This window comes from Balaenoptera ricei, chromosome 8 (assembly GCF_028023285.1).
Source record: "Balaenoptera ricei isolate mBalRic1 chromosome 8, mBalRic1.hap2, whole genome shotgun sequence".
In the NCBI taxonomy this organism is placed as follows: Eukaryota; Metazoa; Chordata; class Mammalia; order Artiodactyla; family Balaenopteridae; genus Balaenoptera; species Balaenoptera ricei.
Genome location: NC_082646.1, coordinates 84,047,253 through 84,067,987, shown reverse-complemented (window position 1 = coordinate 84,067,987; position 20,735 = coordinate 84,047,253). Strand labels below are relative to the sequence as shown.

The 20,735-nt window shown below is 34.6% G+C and overlaps 1 protein-coding gene and 1 pseudogene across 1 annotated transcript in view; one reads left to right on the top strand and one right to left on the bottom strand.

Moving 5' to 3' along the window:
- The window catches only part of LOC132370196 (hypoxia-inducible factor 1-alpha inhibitor-like), a 175,651-nt gene that overhangs the window by 42,746 nt on the left and 112,170 nt on the right, over positions 1 to 20,735 (bottom strand). The gene's annotated exons all lie outside the window — the stretch shown is intronic.
- Positions 4,357 to 4,457, top strand: LOC132371201 (U6 spliceosomal RNA; annotated as a pseudogene).

The following is a 20,735-nucleotide window of genomic DNA, read 5'->3' as shown; positions in this document are numbered from 1 at the left end:
TTTGCCACCTTGGTTTTCAGAGCTACTTGCAGCATTTAATATAGCATTTATGTGAGCTCCCCAATTTGGGTTTCAATGATACTTTCCATGTTTTGAAAAAATCCAACTTTAAGTCAGTTGTACAGTAAAATATTTGGTCCCAAGTATCAACTATGTGCTTTGTTTATATAGTTTAGGCTGGGCTTTTTAAAGGCCTGAGTGTTTAAATAACGTAATTTATGAGATAAGTTTCTCTCTACCTCCTTAGTACAGTAAGGAATGAGTGAAATTAGAATATTAACAGACAAAAATTGGGTCATCAATGCATAGATAACCCCTTTTGTAATCCAAAAACATTTTCCGAAAGCAATCAGAACATCTTAAGTTTTGAACTGAAATCAAATGGCTTGATTTTCCAAGGTGAATTGAATGTTTAAGAGATATTTGTAAATATCTCTGCCATAGTTTTTCCCCTGTATATTTTACCAGAATTTTACTTTGTATCCCCAAATTGCAAAAGCTTTTGGATTTGAGTTCCTGGGGTCAGTGAGGTGGCATTATAAAACATATGTGCAGCAGTGGCATAAACTGAGGTGCACCTGCAAAAGGAGGTAATCATCTCTTGCTGCTCTTAGTTCTCAAATTATTTCTCAGCTTCTCTGAAAAATAAAGAGCAGCTCCATGAATGTTTGTTTTAATTTCCACTTTAGTTTCCAATGGACATCCTTCATTATTATGTTACTTACACATACGATATACCACACAGCATGATTTAAAAATACATTAATATAGAGGCTATTGTTTTACTAAAGTAGGGCTTTGTGACATGGGCATTTCTCATTATTTACTTCTCCGTGTCTAAATATATTATACATAATTGACTCCTTTTATAGAAACACTATTTTCCTCTTTGAAGCCTGAGATAGTAATTTTCAAATCGCTCTGAGATTTGCACATAATGTTAATGGCTGATATCAGTTAAAATCATTATTGGGATAAATCTAAAGATGAAGACCTAAACTTGAATAAAACAAAATCATTACAAGAGAATCTATTCTCTTAAATTCACTGAAAAAAAATACAAAATTTACATTTTCCTATTTTTTTTAATGTTTTGTGAGAAAAGAGAAATACATGAGTCTGAGAAGAAAATCTTTTGAAAATAAAATTTGTGCCAATAGGACAATAATTTGAATTAAGTAGGATTAACACTATCAAAAGGTGATGTTTAAATGTTAGTTTTTAAAGTGTTATGTAAAAATCATGATGTATCGTCCCTAAGAAACCATCCAAAACAAAAACAATAAGAAAAAATAGAATTGTAATTTCATCTTTAATGAAACTAAAACAAATTCATAACTCTCAGTATATAAAAAATGGGTTGCAAATGCAGTGAAGATCAAACAGGTAAGAAAACTGTACCTGCAGCTGCAGATTTCAGAAAAACAAAGGCATCAGAATATAATTCTCCAAAGTTGATGGCACATCATGAGGGGATGAAACTAATGACTCCTTGTTTCATACAACAGGAATGAAATTTACCAGTCGGCAGTGGAATCCCCAAAAGCTCAACTTGATACCAACCTAAAGCACAGGGAGATGGGCTGAAAGAGAACTCAAAACTACTCCCACTATTTGCCCAAAACAGTGTCAATAGAGTGAAGGTTAGATACTCTTTAAGCCAGTATCTTTGGACTGAGAGGGAATAATGGCTTAAAGAACTCACTAATGGTCAATGCTCTGTCTTGGGGAAGTTAAGTTTAAATACTTCCTAGCATAGAATATAGTCCTGGCTTTGAACTAACACAAAAGCCAGCCCTTTGCTGTCTATAAGAGAGACACCTAAAACAGAGTAACGCAGAATGACTGAAAATAAAAAGCATATCTGGAAAACAAAAACCACTCCTCCCCAAAAAAAAGCATGGGTTACTCTTAATACCAGTTCAAGGTAAACAGTAAAAAAACAAGTCAAAGCTTCTATAAAATGATAAAGAGTACAATCTCCAATAAGTACATTGGAATATTTATTTGCCTAATAACATACGATCCAAATACATAAAATAAAAACTTAAGAAATGTAAGGATAATTGTCAAAAGTACCTTAGAAGTAGGAATATTTAATTTACTTCACTTTGTCTGAGATAAATCAATGAGGTAATATACAAGTTAAAAAGTAGATGATCAAAAGCAAACTTCACATGCAGATGTGAAAAATGTATGTGCTCTTAAAATTAAGACCTCATTTTTAAGTACTCATGGAATAGTCAAACACACACACCTAAATGTTGCCTATATATTAGTAATAAAAAAACCTATAAAGAATTTTTTTAAATAGTACTAAGACAGTTATGCTAAGTAAAGTAAGTCAGACAGAGAAAGACAAATACTGTGTGATTTTACTTACATGTGGAATCTTAAAACAAAATACGTAGAATCTTTAAAAACAAAATAAACAAACAAACAACAAAACAGAAGCAGACTCATAATACAGAGAGCAAATGGGTGTTTGCCAGAGGGGAAGTGGGTGTGGGGATGGGCAAAATAGGTGAAGGGGATTAAGAGGTACAAACTTTCAGTTATAAAATAAATATGGGGGCGTAGTGTACAACATAGTGAATGCAGTCAATAATATTGTAAAAGCTTTGTATGGTGACAGATGGTAACTAGACTTATTGTGGTGATCATTTTGTAATGTACAAAAATATCAAATTAATATGTTGTACACCTGAAACTAATATAATGTAAGTCATTTATACTTCAATAAAAATAAACTTAAGGGGCTTCCCTGGTGGCGCAGCGGTTGAGAATCTGCCTGCCAATGCAGGGGACACGGGTTCGAGCCCTGGTCTGGGAAGATCCCACATGCCGCGGAGCAACTAGGCCTGTGAGCCACAACTACTGAGCCTGCGTGTCTGGAGCCTGTGCTTCGCAACAAGAGAGGCCGCAATAGTGAGAGGCCCGCGCACTGCGATGAAGAGTGGCCGCCGCTTGCCGCAACTACAGGAAGCCCTCGCACAGAAACGAAGACCCAACACAACCAAAAATAAATAAAATTAATTAATTAATAAAAAAGTAAAAAAATAAAAAATAAATTTAAGAAAACCTCATCAACCATGAAATTACAAACCAGATAATAATAATAACAAAATACTATCTTGACATTTTATTACTGTTTCTTAAACAACTCTTCTGTCAAAGAGAAGATAATATTAAAATTATGACATATTTCAAAATAATTATAATGATATAATAAATATCAAATGATATGGGTTATAGCTAAAGAAGTGTTAGAAGAAAAATCATAGGCTTAAAACATATTTATAAACAGTATAGGATAAAAATAAATATAATAATCATCCAACTTAGAATATTTCAAATAAAGAAACATAATAAAACTAAGAAAACAAGGTGAAGGCATTAACACCAATAATTAATAAATGAAGAACAGAAAATATAACATATCTAATAATTTTTCTTAAAAATACTTTGCTTAACCTGATCAAAAAGTGAGCAAACACAAATGCATAAAATCAGTAATGGGGAGAAAACCACAAATGAAGAGGAAATTAATGGAGTCATAAAGGGACTAATTTATAAACTTCATATATATAAGCTTTTTTTTTTTTTTTTTTAAAGTGCACTGATGGGGTGTGACATTGAGAAGGGTAGCTCTTTTTTTTTTTTTTTTTTTTATAAATTTATTTATTTATTTATTTTTGGCTGTGTTGGGTCCTCGTTTCTGCGCGAGGGCTTTCTCCAGTTGCGGCGAGCGGGGGCCACTCTTCATCGCGGTGCGCGGGCCTCTCACTGTCGCGGCCTCTCTCGCTGTGGAGCACAGGCTCCAGGCGCGCAGGCTCAGCAGTTGTGGCTCACAGGCCCAGTTGCTCCGCGGCATGTGGGATCTTCCCAGACCAGGGCTCGAACCCGTGTCCCCTGCATTAGCAGGCAGACTCTCAACCACTGCGCCACCAGGGAAGCCCCTATATAAGCTTTAAAGTAGATAATTTTCTAGGAAAAAATAATTACCAAAACTGACTTTATACCTTATTCCATGGGAAAATATAGCTGTCAAAGAGCAATACCATCTCAAACACACCCCCCTCATGCCAGGACTAAAAGTTGCAAGGAAGATTTCTACCAATTATTTAAAGAGCAATTAATGGCAAAGTCATTTCCAGAACACAGAAAAAGAAGTGATACATTTTCAATTTTTTTATAAAACTAACATAACATTAATATCAAGACCACACACACACACACACACACACACACATACGAACAACTACAAGGAAATTTCACCTGTGAATGTCAATGTAAAAGTCTTACATAAAATACTGACAAACAGAATCCAACAGAACATTAAAAAATTAACATAGGGTCCCTTTGGCAGCATGTATACTAAAATGGGAAACATACAGAGATTAGCATGGTCACTGCACAAGGATGACATGGAAATTCATGAAGCATTCCATATTTTTCTTTTACAAGAGAACTCCCATAAGTGTATCAGCAAATCCCTCAACAGAAACCTTGCAGGCCAGGGGAAAGTGTGATGATGCCTTCAAAGTGCTGAAAGAAAATGACCGCCAACTAAGAATACTTTACCAGAAAAGCTGTTTTTCAGAAATGAAGGACAGATAAAGACTTTCTCAGACAAACAAAATATGAGGGAATTCAACACTGGACCCGCCTTACGAGAAATGCTAAAAGGAGTTGTTCAAGCTGAAATGAAAGACACTAATTAGTAACATGAAAACATATGAAAATATAAAACACACTGTTAAAAGTAAGTATATAGACAAATTAAGAACATTCTAATACTCTAATATGGTGGTGTGTTAATCACTTAACTCTAGCCTAAAGGTTAAAGGATAGAGTATTAAAAATAAATATAGCTACAATAATTTGTTAATGGATATGTAATATAAAAAGATGTAAATTGTAACATTAAAAACATAAAAAAGGGAGAGAGAAGAGTAAAAGAGAAGAGTTTTTTTGTTTTGTTTTGTTTTGTTTTTTAAAGAATTACTTATTTATTTTTGGCTGTGTTGGGTCTTCGTTTGTGTGCGAGGGCTTTCTCCAGTTGTGGCAAGCGGGAGCCACTCTTCATCGCGGTGCGCGGGCCTCTCACTATCGCGGCCTCTCTTGTTGCGGAGCACAGGCTCCAGACGCGCAGGCTCAGTAATTGTGGCTCACGGGCCCAGTTGCTCCACGGCATGTGGGATCTTCCCAGACCAGGGCTCGAACCCGTGTCCCCTGCATTGGCAGGCAGATTCTCAACCACTGCGCCACCAGGGAAGCCCGAGAAGAGTTTTTGTATGCAATCGATGTTAAGCTATTATCAGCTTAAAATAAACATATCTATAAGATTTTTTATGTAAGGTAAACCATAAAGCAAAAACCTATAGTAGTTACACACAAGATAAAGAGAGGAGAATCAAAGCATACCAGTAAGGAAAATCATCAGTTCACAAAGAAAGACATGAAGGGAGGAAAAATGAGAGAAAGGAATTAGAAAACAGCCAGAGAACAACTACTAAAATGGCATTAGTAAGTCCTTATCTATCAGTAATGACTTTAAATGTAAATGGATTAAACTCTTCAATCAAAAGGCATAGAATGACTGAATGGATATATGACAAGCATCATATCAACAGTGAAAGGTGGAAAGCTTTTTCTCTAAGATCAGGAACAAGAGAAGGGTGCCCACTATCCCTACTCCTATTCAACATAGTACCAGAAGTCCTAGCCAAAACAATTATGTAAGAAAAAGAAATGAAAGACATCCAAATCAGAAAGGAAGAATGAAAGTGTCTGTTTGCAGTTGAAGTGATCTTATACATAGAAAATGCTAAAGATTCCTCAAAAAATGTTTTAGATTCAGTAAAGTTACAGAATACAAAATCAACGTACAAAAATCAGCATCATTTCTACACACCAACAATGAACTATCTGGAAAAGAAATAAAGAAAACCATTAACTTACAATAGCATCAAAAATAAGAAAATACTTAGGAGTAAATTTAAACAAGAAGGTGAAAGATCTACATATCAAAAACTATAAAACACTGATGAAAGAAATTAAAGAAAACACAAATAAATGGAAAGATATTCCATGATCATGGATCAGAAGAGTTAATATTGTTAAAATGTCCATATTACCTACACCAAAGCCATCTATAGATTCAATAATCCCTATGAAAATTCCAATGGCATTTTTCACAGATATAGAAAAAACAATACTACAATTTACATAAAACCACAACAGACACTGAATAGCCAAAACAATCTTGAGAAAGAACAAAGCTAAAGGCAAAACATTGACAGGGGAATGGATAAAGAAAATATGTATACATTATATATATATGTATACATATAATACATAAATTAATTTAAAATATATAAAATATATTTGTACATGTATATGTGATATAAATATTATATATATAATAAGTTTATATACACACACAATGAAATATTATTCAACCATAAAACAAAAGGAAATTCTGCCCTTTTGACCTGGATAACCTTGAGGGTACTATGTTACGTGAAATAAGTCAGACAGAGAAAGACAAATACTGTATAATATCACTTTTATATAGAATCTAAAAAAGCCACACTCATAGGAACAGAAAGTAGATTGGTCAATTCCTGGGGCTAGGGGCAGGGAAAATGAGGAGATGTTGGTCAAAGGGTACAAATTTCCAGTTATAAGAGGAATAAGTTCTGGGGATTTAATGTACAACACTGTGACTGTAGTTAACAATGCCATACTATATACTTGAAAATTGCTGAGACAGTAAATCTTAAATGTTCTTACCATAAAAACAACAAAAACATGGTAATTATGTGAGGTGAAAGTTGTGTTAACTAACCTTATTGTGGTATTCATTTTGCAATATATTTGTGTATCAAATCATCACATTGTACACCTTAAGCTTAAACAATGTTATGTGTCAATTATAGCTCAATAAAGCTGGGGGAAAAAGATTAATACACCATAATCCACGACCTGGGATTGATACACTCAAAAGGAATATCACAAAACATCACGACAGATGCTAACAATATATTTGATAATGTTTAAAATATATTCTTTTTAAAAATTTAATAAAAAAGGAATAGAAGAATACCTTGTTAACATTATAAACATGCATATCTGACAAAATAAAGATCATATTTACTGGTGCAGCTCTACCAGTATTCTCCTTAAGGTTCAGGGAGAAGAAATTTTTGCCCACTATTATTTAACATTTTTCTAGGTAAAATATGGAAGAATACACAATGGGTTGTTAACATGGGTTATTTAGGGTGGAGAGATGCTGTGGAATAGGGGAGAAAAAAGGGGGAAAAAGGCAAACAGAAAAAAAAAAAATTTTTAAATCTACAAGGAGCATGCATATGATTATATTTATGTAAACATGTATCAGCATATCTATGTGTGTGTATATATATATATATATATATATATATATATACACACACACACATAATCAAGTTAAACTATCCTCAAAAAATAATAATAATAACCACAGAAACTGCTATCATGTTTTCTAGCAATGCTTCTCAAACTGTCCTGGTGAAAGGCCAATCTTTTATTTTCACTTTATCATGGTTAGATAATTTTAAACAATACAATAAAAATGAATTGCTAAAAGAGTGTCACAACAACAATGGATGTCACAAACATGTCAAATTGCTCTAAAAGTTTTTAAATGTTTGCTTTTAATTTTTAATCTTATCTTACTAGAGACCAGTATCAGTCTATGGGCTGTTTTACACAAAGGAAGACCCAAAACATCCTCTTCTCTTGGACAGAAAGATTCAATTTCAAAATGAAGCTAATTCTCTTTAAATGAATCTATATGTATTATTAAATCACCTTAAAAGTTCCCAAGAGTTTTTGGAGTTATATTGATTCCAAATTGACATGAAAAAATAAACCAACTGATTTTGCCAAAAATAACTCTGGAAATGAAGACCAATGATGAGGGATTAGACCTACCAGCTATGAACATATTTTAGATCTACAATAATTGAAATAGAACAATAATGGTACATGAATAGACACACAGATCAGTGGAATTATAATAGAAAGTCCAAATATAGATGCAAACATTTTTAGAAATTTAATTTAGATAAAGTTGGCCCTTCAAATAAGGGGCTATATTAAAGACTGGATTATTAAAAATTAATGTTGGGACAATATGGAAGAAAATAGACTTGGATTTGTATATCAATTATTATAGAAATTATATCTTTATACAAAATATTTTCATTTAAAATATTAATCCATAAATTCTCTAGAATAAAACATAGGGTTTTTAAAAATAATCTCAGTGAGAAAGGCCTTTCTATGTAAAATACATAAACTAAGAGGTGATTTAAGAAAAGGGTGGTAAGTTTACCTACACTTTAAAAAATTTGCATAGTAAACCAAACACCTTAAATAAAATTAGAAAGTAAACTGCAAACTGGGAAAAAATTGTAACTCATATCACAAAAGTTTCAATTATTTATATGTAAATAATATCTACAAATCAATATAAAACATAATAACAATGCAAAAAGTAGTCAAATGTTATTAACAGTTCACAGAAAATGATAAATGAATAAATCTTAAACATATGAAAAAATGCTCATCTTTACCCTTAAAAAGAGAAGTGTAAATTAAAATAATAGTGAATTACCATTTTGATCTTTGGCAAAAATCAAAAAGTTCAGTAAGGCATTGTGTTGAAAAGAGCATGGGAAAAACAGTACTCTTCTTAACTGTTAATGGAAATATATAGCATTATATAGATAACTTGTCAATATTTATTAAAAATTTCAAGATTTACATACTCTTTAAATCAGTACTTTGATGCTTAGGAATATCCTGTAGATAGAATCCCACATGGTAAAAATGATATTGTATAAATGATATTTATTGAAATATTTTTATCATGAAAATGTTTGGAAAAAAATAAAATCCCTTAGACAGTGAATTAATTAATTTAATGAGGGCACATCCATGCAATGGAATATTATATGTCTAATAAAAAGAATGAGGCATTTCTCTCTCTCTATATCCATATGAAATAATCTCAAAAATATATTGTTCAATGTTAAAGCAAGGTGAGGTAAAATATGTAGATAATGCTAACATTTATGTCTCACACTGTGTACACACATAGGTAATATATATTTGCATATATGTAAGATGTATCTTGACAGATTACATAAAAATAGCATCAGGGGAGGGAAACAGTGTGGCCTAGCAAAAGAGGTGGAAGAGAGACTTAACTGTAGACACTTTTACAACTTTTGGATTTTTGCACCATTTTTATGAATTAACAATTTAAAAAAACAATTTATTAAAACACATAAAACATAAAATATATAAAGTACAAGTAATAATACTATAAGTAAGCTTTGTACATAATATAAATTAAGTGATATTCTCTCTGAAGGTGGCAGTTTCCTCATCCGTATAATAATTTTGATCCCCGTGGACCTTTCCAACTATAAAAGTTCATGTCTATGTTATGGAATGTTCTTGAGAATGACACACGTATATTATATTTTTGGATAACAACATGTATTATGCTGAGGGAGTTAGTTATGAAATAATTAACTTCTTGTTGTATTTTGTAAATGTCAATCAAAGCAGTCAAATGCAATAAAAGCTCAAGTGAGTTAAAATTAAAATCAAAATTGCAGTCTTGAACTTGGTACTGTTCGCCCAGAATTTTTAGCTGACCTGTAATTATTTGGGTTTTAAGAGAAACAAATCTTATCAGATATCTGAATTAAAAGGATTTATTTGGACATGACCAGAATACAAGTTACCAATATTATATATCTGTTGGAGAATAAATGAATGAATGAATGGGTGAGTCACAAATAAATGTACCTTATTATTAGGAAAGGCAAGGTAATTAGTTGAATCAAAGAACAGAGTTAAGGGGCCGTTCAGGATCAAGATTCTGAATGAACAGAGTTCCATCCGGCCTCCCTACAGGCCCCTGGGGATCAACCTCAAGTCTTTTCCAACCCTTTAAATTCTTTTAATGGTTTCTGTTTGTTGTTAGGATAAAGTCCAAATTTCTTAACATGGCATTCAGTGCTCTTGTGACATTACTAATGCTTACTCTGGAGACTCATCTCACATTACTCTCCTTCTTCCAATCCATACTTTAGCCATTTTAAACTTTCACTTCCTTGAATGTACCACGTTCTCACTTCCTTCTGAATCTTTGAACTTATTTTTTCCTGTGCTGACCCTCAACCCACTTCATTTCTCCTCTGGCTTATATTATATTTTGGTTTCAGTGTTAACGTCAATTCACCCATGAAACCATTCCTGACTGTTCAAAGTCTCCTTTTCCTGTGTCCTCATCCATAGCATTACATATACCTCTTATCCTAACATCACAATTTAATATAATTACCGGTATAATCATCTTTTGTCTCCACCAGTCTAAGATCTATGAGTATGTGTCTCATTTATTACCCTTTCTCCAAAATCTAACAGAACTGTCTGTCACTATACTATTTCAAACTGCTACCCCTAACACACACACACACACACACACACACACACACACACACACAAAATAACCCACTTTTTTGCCTCATTTTTCTCCATAGTTTTTTTTTTTTTCATTTAACTTATTGTATTTTAACTTCTTCATTTTATCATCTGTCTTCTCCCACTGTTATGAAAACTCCATAGGGCAGGGATTTTTCTCCATTTTGCTCGTTGTTCTCTCCCCAGAGACTAGTACAATGTCTGGCACATAATAGACACCCAATAAACTTTCTTAAATGAACAAATAACTGAATGAATGATGTTAGATGCTCAAGAAAACAACTGTGTTTTGTATGAATGCATCATGCCAACAGGCAAGATTGAGAAGTGGTCTATACTTAAGATGAGTTAGTTTGGATCCTCAAGGCTAACAAATACCATATTCCCACTTAATCAATAACTAGACCCTCCTGGAGAGCTAAAAGATGGTTCTACTCCATATCTTCACCTGATTCCACTTTAAGGTTAAAGCTTTGGTCTTATTCCTTTTGAACCCCCAGCTGCACCAGCACAGTGCTTTGCATATACTACACAAGATACTCAGTAAATACATGTGGAAAAAAGTAGATGGAATCACCAATACACTTTTGGTATTGTTATAATTTTAGGAGCTACTGAAATAGAATGATTGCCTATAAGACAGTTGGGTGGGGAGAAGGTAATTCTAAACTTTGGCCCTGGCTGAAGGGTTCTTTGAGGGCAGCTCATGTCCTCATAATTCCCACACAAACACTGGAGAGGCTTAATGATAACATAAGTCTGATTTTGACTGTATACAGTTAGGGATACCTATAAGCAAACATCTCACTGAAGGTTACAAATCATGTTGAAATCCAAGGCTGTTCCCATTGACTAGTGAAAGAATTAGGGAAGAGGAGAAATTGATTCTGAGCTACCACACCAGGCACAGTCAAGACTCTTGTTTGATGCTTTAACCAGTTTTTACTGGACACTGAAAAGAGAGCATTCATCACTAGAACCCAGGTTTGGAGTGTCTTCTTAGCAGTGGGCAGAAAAGAGTTATTCTTCTCACACATCCTATCACCTCATTATAGTCAGCTGGAATCTATCTCATTCCAAAGTTCCAGATGCCTTCCCTCTGAGAAGCAGAAGGGAAGTTGGAATTTTACAGGAATTTTAACCTGTAAGTTACTAATTACAGGTCAAAATTTGCTTTAACCACAGTTAAAACAGAATATCCTCTTACTCCTTTCCCCTATTGATACAGGCAGTCCCAACTGAGAAAGAGTTAAGACAATATATTTCCTTGAGACATCTCTATTTCCTGCCACCTCTATTTCAGAAGTCAATGGATTTCATAAGACGTTGCCCAGAGTTAGCCAGTAGCACTTTCAATAAATGCTTGATACACTTATTTTGGAAGGAAAAGTTTGGAAAGAATTTGAACTGAATTGCCCAGAATAAAGGGATTCACAGAGTCTACTGACTTCTAAAGAAAACACTGCATGTTATGTATCATATCCAAGGGGTGTTGAACTAAAAATGATGAGACATTTGCCTGAGTCTTATTCTTGATAGTTTAAATTTTTCAGTCTATGGAGAGTTCTTACCAGTAATTATTCAAAACCAGCTGCCATAGGAGCCACTGTGACCCTATTCCCACCCTTGCAGGGAACACTGTGGTTCTCTGTTGAATCTGGATATTTGCTTCTAAAGAATGCAACACCAGTACTGCTCTATGCCTAGTCATGGAACTAGCACTTTCTGTCAACTTCTCCACAGTTCCTAAGATGTGAAAATTGAAATAATTGACATCACGATACCAGACCAAAGAACTCCAGAACTGAATAAATAGCACATTTGTGTACCCCAAAGTACAATCACATTACTGAAATATGATGATAAAAACAAAAAAGCATTTTTTACAAGTACAGATATGATATATAATCAGGCACGATCTTTCTGACCATAGATTACCATGCTTTGCCATTCTTCCCAAACATGTCTCTGGCCAATTTTCCACCAGAAAACCCTTTCGAAGGCACAAAGGAGAAACAGCAGAGAAGTATGACATAAATACATGCATGTGTATGTACATATATAAACTAACTAACTTTGAAAGGGGACCAGGTAACACAGTCAAACAGATGAAAATTCTGGAGAGAACTCTGTATGTGAAGACAATTCCCAGGGAAAACAGATGATGAGTTGTTAGAAATAGCCTGAAGGTGGAGGAGAGAAGACATGAATCCATTGGCCCTGGGATGTAGGATAAGATACAGCTGAGAATGGTAGGATTTAGAGCAAAATGTCTCAAACAAAGAACTTTATAAATTCTAAAAGTAAATTGACCTTCAGCTCCCATCAGGAAGATATTGTGTAGCTTAAATGTTATGAGGTTCCTTCCCTCTCTTAGACAATTTTGGTCTCTTTTGCATTTTTCACTCTTCAATGCCATATCAAATCCATGTGGCAGATTAACCCTGAACAGCTGAGAAATTATTTCTTTTGCAAGTTTGAAATTCACTGGTGTTATGAAGTTTTCACTATATATGTTAAGGTGTTTAACACCTGTATCATTGCTAGATCTAAAAAAAGAATGTCAACATCTGATGTTTTCATTTAAAAAAATAATTCCTGAATCTAAAATAATGAAAACCAAAAAGTCCAAAGTCAGTTTTATTTTAACAACCATGGAAAGGGTGTTAGTAGTCTTTCCCAGTGAATCTAAAGGTTCATTCAATTCATTGACAATGAGTGGGTAAATCTGAGGAGTTTCTATAGATTACCCTCTGAGGGTAAGCAAACCAATACCGGGTGAATGATGATGCAACTACTGGGACATATTTTGCCATTTAAAAATCCACCATAAGACTTAATGTCTTAAAACAACAAAGATTTGTTATTTGTCATAATTCTGAGAGTTAACTGGGCAATTCATAGTGGGCCAGTTCAGATGGGGCTGAATGGTGTTGGATGGCCTCACTGACATGACTGATGATTGAATCCATGTTAACTACAGTGGTGGAGGTAACTTGGTCATGTATCTTTCATCATCCAGAAGGCTAACACAAGCTAATTCGTGTGGTGGTGGGCTCAGTGCTCCCCAAAATAGCAAGAAGATAAACTCCAAAGTGCAAGCACTTTTCAAGACTCTGCTTGCATCGCATTTGCTAAGAACCCTTTGGCCAAAGCAAGACATGTGGCCAACCCAGAAGCAAGGGGTAGAGAAATAGACTCCACTTGTCTTGATAAAAGTTGCATTGTTAAAGGCATGCATACAGGAAGGAGAAAAGTTTCGGGTCCTTTGGCAATCTACCATAGGAACAACAGAGGAAGGATAGCTTGTGAAACTGACCTCATTCTAGGTACCCTACAGAAAGCCAGTGTCCAAAAATTGTTTTAGAAGACTTTTTGTTGTTTCTTGGTACTGGAAATTACTCTAGAATTAGAAAGATATTTTCCTGCTGTGATTCAAGGACATATTACAAGTCATTATCGTTCCAAAAAGAAACTTTGATGTGTAAATGAGTACAAACATAGCCCAATGGAAGACAATGGAAATCTCCTGGGTAGAGAAGAGATGCTGTTAGCTAGTTGGAGCCTAGCAACTCCTGGACTGTAGTTTTTCCATCTCGTGTCACTTGCCCTACATTGCGAACCCATTTAGCTTAGGCTTGAGATGTTAAAGAAAGATCTAAATACAAAGTCTCACTAATAAAATAGAAAAACAAGACAGTACTAAAGAAATATGTTTATTTGGTCACAACAGCTAAACCTGCTATTAGGTTTAGTAACATACCCTAATGAATTTAGATTTTTGACCCATTTAGGATCCTGTATTCTATAAATTTTAAAAGACTACTTAAACAGTAGTTCCTTTACCGTTAACAATATAATTCATGGTTAATGGTAATTTCTTTACCATTAACAATATAATATTATATTCATTTACCCTCTATAATATAATTCACAGTTTTAAACCTCAGACTGATATCATGTTTTTCTATTGTTCAAAGAATAGTCTTTATGAGCTCAGGACTTTCTTGGATTGATGACAGAGGGTGATCAGCGCATTCTACAATGAAACAAAGAGATCCTTCTATATCTCAACATTCATAATGAAAGCCAGTCAAATTTGAAAATATTTTCTTTCACTTCAATCAGATTTTACTGGATTTGCTGCTTTATGAGTCTATTCCCATCTGGTCTAGGTTCTTTCTAATTTTCTAAAATAATTCAACTAACAATACTTTTCAGTCCTGGAACTTCAAAGAACATTAACACTTTAAGAAAATGTAATTAACCTCTAGTTCAGAGATATTTGAAAGGTTTATCTCATTTGTTGACTCAATTTAGTGGTTGCTGCCAAAACACTGTATTGAGAAGGATTCTGAGGTCATGTCTGGTCTCAGGAGAAAAGAATACAGTGATTGATTAATGATGTTTGCTATGGAAACTAGCATAAAGACAATGGAACTTATCTTGCTCTAAATCAAACTTGTCATTTTAAAGACTGAGGAACAGGCAGCAAAAGGGACTTATCCAAGGTCTCACAGTATTCAATGATAAAAAAGTCCAATCTAAGAACCCATCATGACTTCAAAGCCAATATTTATTTGGACATTTGTCATTCTTCAGCTGACCATAATCCACTTCCCACTATTTTTATCAGTTCCTCACTGTGTGCCAACATAGTTGGAAGACAATTCCCAGTGCTTGCTTCCCATTGCTGTTCCTCCCTCAAACCACAGAAGCTGGGACCTTCCTCTACCACTCCTGGCTGTACCACAGAAGAAGCCAATGAGTTAGGCTTTGTTGATCTGGCCTTTGTTCTGGAACTCTGAATCTTGGATGGATAGTGCACAAAATGAGGAAATGTGGGGGAAATCAGATGATTCCAACCATCACAAGAGCCCATGAATCATACAGTTGCTGTGGTATGACTTTGACTGTGCTTCCTGCAGCCTGGCCTGCAAAGCTCCATTTTCTAAGCCTAAGGCTACCAGCCAATTGTCAATTATGGGCATCCCTGCTATTTGTCCAATGCATCTCTTTTTGGCTTAGGCCAGAGATGGTTTTTGTTGCTTCAAACCAGGGACTCTGAATGATGTTTTACTCAGCTCCACAGTCATGAGGAAATATTAGTGATGGAATGCTTTCCTCAGTCAAGTCACACATTTACACATATAACCTCCAAAATTAAAGAAAATGTGTTCCATTGAAAAAAATGGAAAATATGGTCATTTGACAATTAAAAGCATCTACAACCATGTCATCTCAGATGGTGGAAACAGCACAATTATTCCATGGTGTTGATCTTCAAGTTTCATCAGCATCATCTTATTCTTTCAAAAATAATCATGAAAAAAAGCAAAAATTAAATAACTGAAATGAAACAGACTTTCTACATTTCATGAGAACTGCCTGGGAAAAATTCCCTTACTTTTCTCTACCCTATCTATGTTCAGAATATATCACATCTGTTAACTATAGGCTGTAAAGAACATGTATTTCTAAGATTAAAGGCTGGTTTATAGACCTTTGTTCATGTAAGATGTAGCAAACTCATAAAACTCTTGCTACGTACAAAGTCTGTGCTAATGTATTTTTGGCAAATACTATACTCCTAAGCCCTGGTTTACTTATCTGCTGTCAGTAAGAAAAGGTAAGAGGACATGCTGTCCTGGAAACTCATAATGTATTTCCATCACGCTGGTATCACTTTGAGGCCAATTCATAGAGTATATATTACTCTTCTTGGCTATTTACATTAAGACTCCATTTAAAAAAAATTTTTCCTTTAGCCTTTCTGTCTTCATTAATGAAAAATGCTACATTAAGAAATTTCTGCTTGGTTTTCCTTCCTGTTTCATATAGAGATTCATGTGTAATCTGCAAAGCAGTCTGAAAAGAATGGCATAAGCAGTCAAAATATTTACATATTTCCCTGTAAAATATTTCATAGAAAGATTTAACAGGCATAAGTAAGCTATGACAAGCATGTTCACTTATCTGAATAGAAATACTTTGAGCTGATCTCTTGGCACTGAGAGGAAAGCTGGTTAAGTGACATCTCCTTTTATGGAATGCAATGATTAAACCCATGAGTTGTGCTTACCTTCTCTAAGAGGGTCAGTTTTATATGGAGTTGTTTTCAGTAAAGCTCAGTGTACTATACCTGAAATTATAGAATATGTCACTAACATCAGTAAGTAAAGCAAAGCTAAACATTGAAATTAAAACAAAAGAAGAAATGAAAAAAAAAAGCAAAAGCAATAAACCATCACTACCAAAAACAAACATAAAATTGTATGAGAGTGTAGTAATATATAGATGAATAATTTCACAAAAAACTGAGAAAACCGTGAGTGCTCAAATATTAAGAAATATCTTACATTTGAAGATGAGAAATAGGGTATCTCAAAAGAGGGTTTTAATGAAATGATTTTTCTATAGGCTAAATGTAGGGTTTTTTTATTGTTGTTTTTTGTTTCTTTGTTCTGCATGAATTGAGAGAGAAATATAACTGGAGAATATTGCCATGATCTCTTGCAAGACCTTTTTTCAATAAAGAGAGGAATGAATGGGGACATTTACTGATCCCAAAAGGTAAATGCCCAAGCTCAGAAACCCCTGTCTACTTCCCAGAGGAGCAAGCTGTAATTTCACAAGCTATGTAGAAGGCTCATAGATTCTCCAATGCTGAAGTCATCAGCATTTCACATCAGAGACTATGCTGAAGGGCGTAAAATGATAAATACTGGGCATCCAGAAGCCCAGATTCCTAACTCATCATGATGACCTGAACTTCACCTCTACTTCCCGCTCTTCTTTACCTGGCAGTTGAAGATAATTCCTTTCTCTCAACATTGATTTCCGAAGTGAAATGAGTAAAAAGTTGATAGCATTTGCAAAGTACCCTACTTTGGTGAGGAGTGGTAACTTGGAATAAAAATGCTGGATCCACTCCTATTATGCCAGAAAGAACTGGCTGCCACAGCCTCCCCACCAAGAGTACCATAATATATTGCTTATTGGTAAGAAGCCTCCTTGTTAGCAGCTCTGATCACAGAGGTTTCATTCTAATCTATCTCAAATTGCTCAGCTTGGAAATACATAGGCAATAATTCCTGTCTAGCAGGATTTCAATAGCCTCATAAATTCTACTTTGGGAAAATATTCAAACTAAGATATCCGTTCACATTGTTCACCACCTTATACTCATTTGCACAGAAAAAGATGTCAAATTGAGTATCTTAGAAGATGCAGTTCTGGTTGTTCAGCATTTGGATTGATTCTCTGCCATTAAAAAACAAGAAGAAAGAAAGAAAGAAAAAAAGGGTGGTCAAGTGAGACAGGGCTTCCATCTTAACCCAACTGCTAAGGATTTAGAGGATGACAATCTGCCCATTCCAACATGACTCTCAAAGGAGCTGGTGGCAGTTGTCAATTTGTGTCTTCAATTTAATTTGTTTTTCAAGGCATTTTTAAACCAAATGGAGTTGTCCCAATTTTTAAAAGTTTAAATGTGTTTTTCTCCCTGAGTTTAGAGATATCTGTTAAATTTTTTTAATAAAAGAGGATATTAAAAAGCAATATGCAAATATTAAACTGTGGTCAAGATTTTTTAAAAACTGAGAGAAAAGAGATAATCATATTTCTCTGAACTTTTCCCGCCTAAACTCCTGCATTCTGCCCCAGAAATAATAAGATGGATGGACTATTCTGGGCTATAAAAGAGATTCAACTATTGGGAGACATTTCAACTCTTTGTTTGAACAAGATAAAATATTTTTATAAAAAAATCTCTGTATCTATCACTTTGAAAGGCAGTATGTATATAGGATCAATTTAGAACATGGAGCATAAAGTTTGAAGTCACAGAGATTGAGGCTCTAATCCTGCTTTAGCAAGTCATAGCTGTGTTACTTAATTCTCTGAGCCTCTTTCTTCATCAATAAAATGGGACTAATAATAGTATATATTGCATGAGCTTGTTGTGAATATTAAATGAGATGTCAAATGTAAAGTGCCTACTAGTTTATTTTGGATAAGGCACTTAAAAAGTTTTAGTTTTATCAGATAGCTAGATGACAGATAGCTGAATAGGCCAATAACTGTTCTCATGAACCTTTGCCATGGCTGCATACCTACTTTCCCTGGGTACCTAGGCTTTATTCACTTTATCTCCTCTGGATTTCTGCCCTCCCAGTGGTAAGCTCATTTATTCTTTTGACATTTGCTGCCAGCCCTCTGTGTACCAAACACTGTGATATGTGCCCAGAAGGCAGAAAGAGCCAGATATAGTTCCTGTCCTCCAAGAGCTTTCAGATGCATATACGAGAAGGGGCCAGTGGCGGAGGGATGTTGACAGTATTTATAATGTATACAACGATGAGTCATGATAGGGATGTATAGGAGTGACTAATCTACCTTCTTTGGGGTGGGGTGGAGGACATAGCTAACTATATGGAGAAGACTTCTACTGAGCTGAATATGATTTAGGAATTAATTCCCAGCATAAGGAGCGGCAACACGCAAAGACAGTGACCTCCTGCAAGAACAAGGGGGTGGATGTGCTTAGAATTCAGGGAAGGTTCAAGAAGGTAGTAGTAAGTGTATGGATGGGACATCATCTAGAATTACTGAATTCAAAGCTAGAATTAACTTCATGGATAATAATAAAAGCAATAATAACAACAATAATTATATACCATTTGTTATGTGCCTGGACATTTTTACATATCAACTCCTTGAATACTTAGAAGCACTCTGTGATATAAATATTATTATGATCCTCATTTTAGAGAATAGAAAGCCTGAGGTATAGAAAGATTAAGCCATTTCCCAAAGGATATCCCATCTAGTAAAAGTAGCAGAATTGAGATTCAAACCCAGTCCGTCTAGGTCCTGAGCCAGGGTCTCACACACAATGGTACTCTGTTTCTTTGCTTTTGTGTTTTCAGTTAAAGTAGCTTGTACACAACAAGATAAATGATTGGAGCCCTTGGTGAGTGAGTGACCTCCAGCTAAAGTGGCTTTATCAGCACTACCCTGACAGGCTGCCACTAGAGAAACAAAATTACCTAATTGCCTAGCCGTCTGTAGTTAACAGTAACATTAAACCCTTGCGGCTAAAATTAGACCACAGAGTGTGCTCATGATGGTTAATGAGCAAAGACAGGAAATAAAGCCCAAAACACAAACCAGTGAAGAAACAAGGTATGAAGGCTTTGGCATAACGTCATGCTCAGTGTATCTGTGACCCCTTGGAATCAAACATTCCTTCTATGGGCACCACACAGGTATGCATCTATAAAATGGTGGAAATTCCTACCTCAGAATGCTGTGAGGATCCAATGTCACGTGTTAACCCTTAGACTGAGACATAGTAAAGAATGGTTGTTAATATTTTTCCTTCCTTTATTCTTTTTTTTTACCTCTCCATTTTTTACTTTTTTCCTTCCTCCCTCCCTCCCTCCTTTCCTTCCTTCCTTCCTTCCTTCCTTTCTTCATCTTTGTCTTTCTCCCTCCCTCTCTTCCTTCTTACTTTCCTTACTCTTAATTCTTTCTTCTTAATTACCATCTAGTAACTCTTCCACTTCCCTGAATGGTCTTTTGTCATTGCATCTAGTAATAAAACTTTAGTGACAAAAATAGGGAGAAATACACTAATTCTGAGAATGGTTGATAATTATTCACCGAACTACTGGATGACTTAGGAAAAATTGTGATGTTCTAATGTCATTTTAAAAGCTCAGAATCATGGTCAGTATTGAGCTACAGACATTCCCACTATGAAATATGTTAGCCTCTCAAGATATCAGTTATTGTAATACCACACCCTTGCCCTACCACTCAAGGACAACTGTTTGTTAACTCATGTAATAAGATTACTCTTTAAAAAATAATTTCAACAGTGTTACATTACAATCATAGATTTCAGGGTTGAAAGGTATCATGATAGGAATGCATCCCAGAACTTAGACAAGCTAAGTAGTAGGTCTGAGCTAGAAAAAAATATACATTCATTCTGAGAGGACCTCTCTTTACCTTAAATTTATATATATAATTTATTCAAGGAAAAATACTTTTTATGCTATGCTTCCTCTTAGTTTCATACATACTTATTTAATGACCCATGAATATACATTGCATCCATATTTTCATTTATGTACACATGATATCAGTGGTAAGAATTTTCACAAAACTAATCTTTC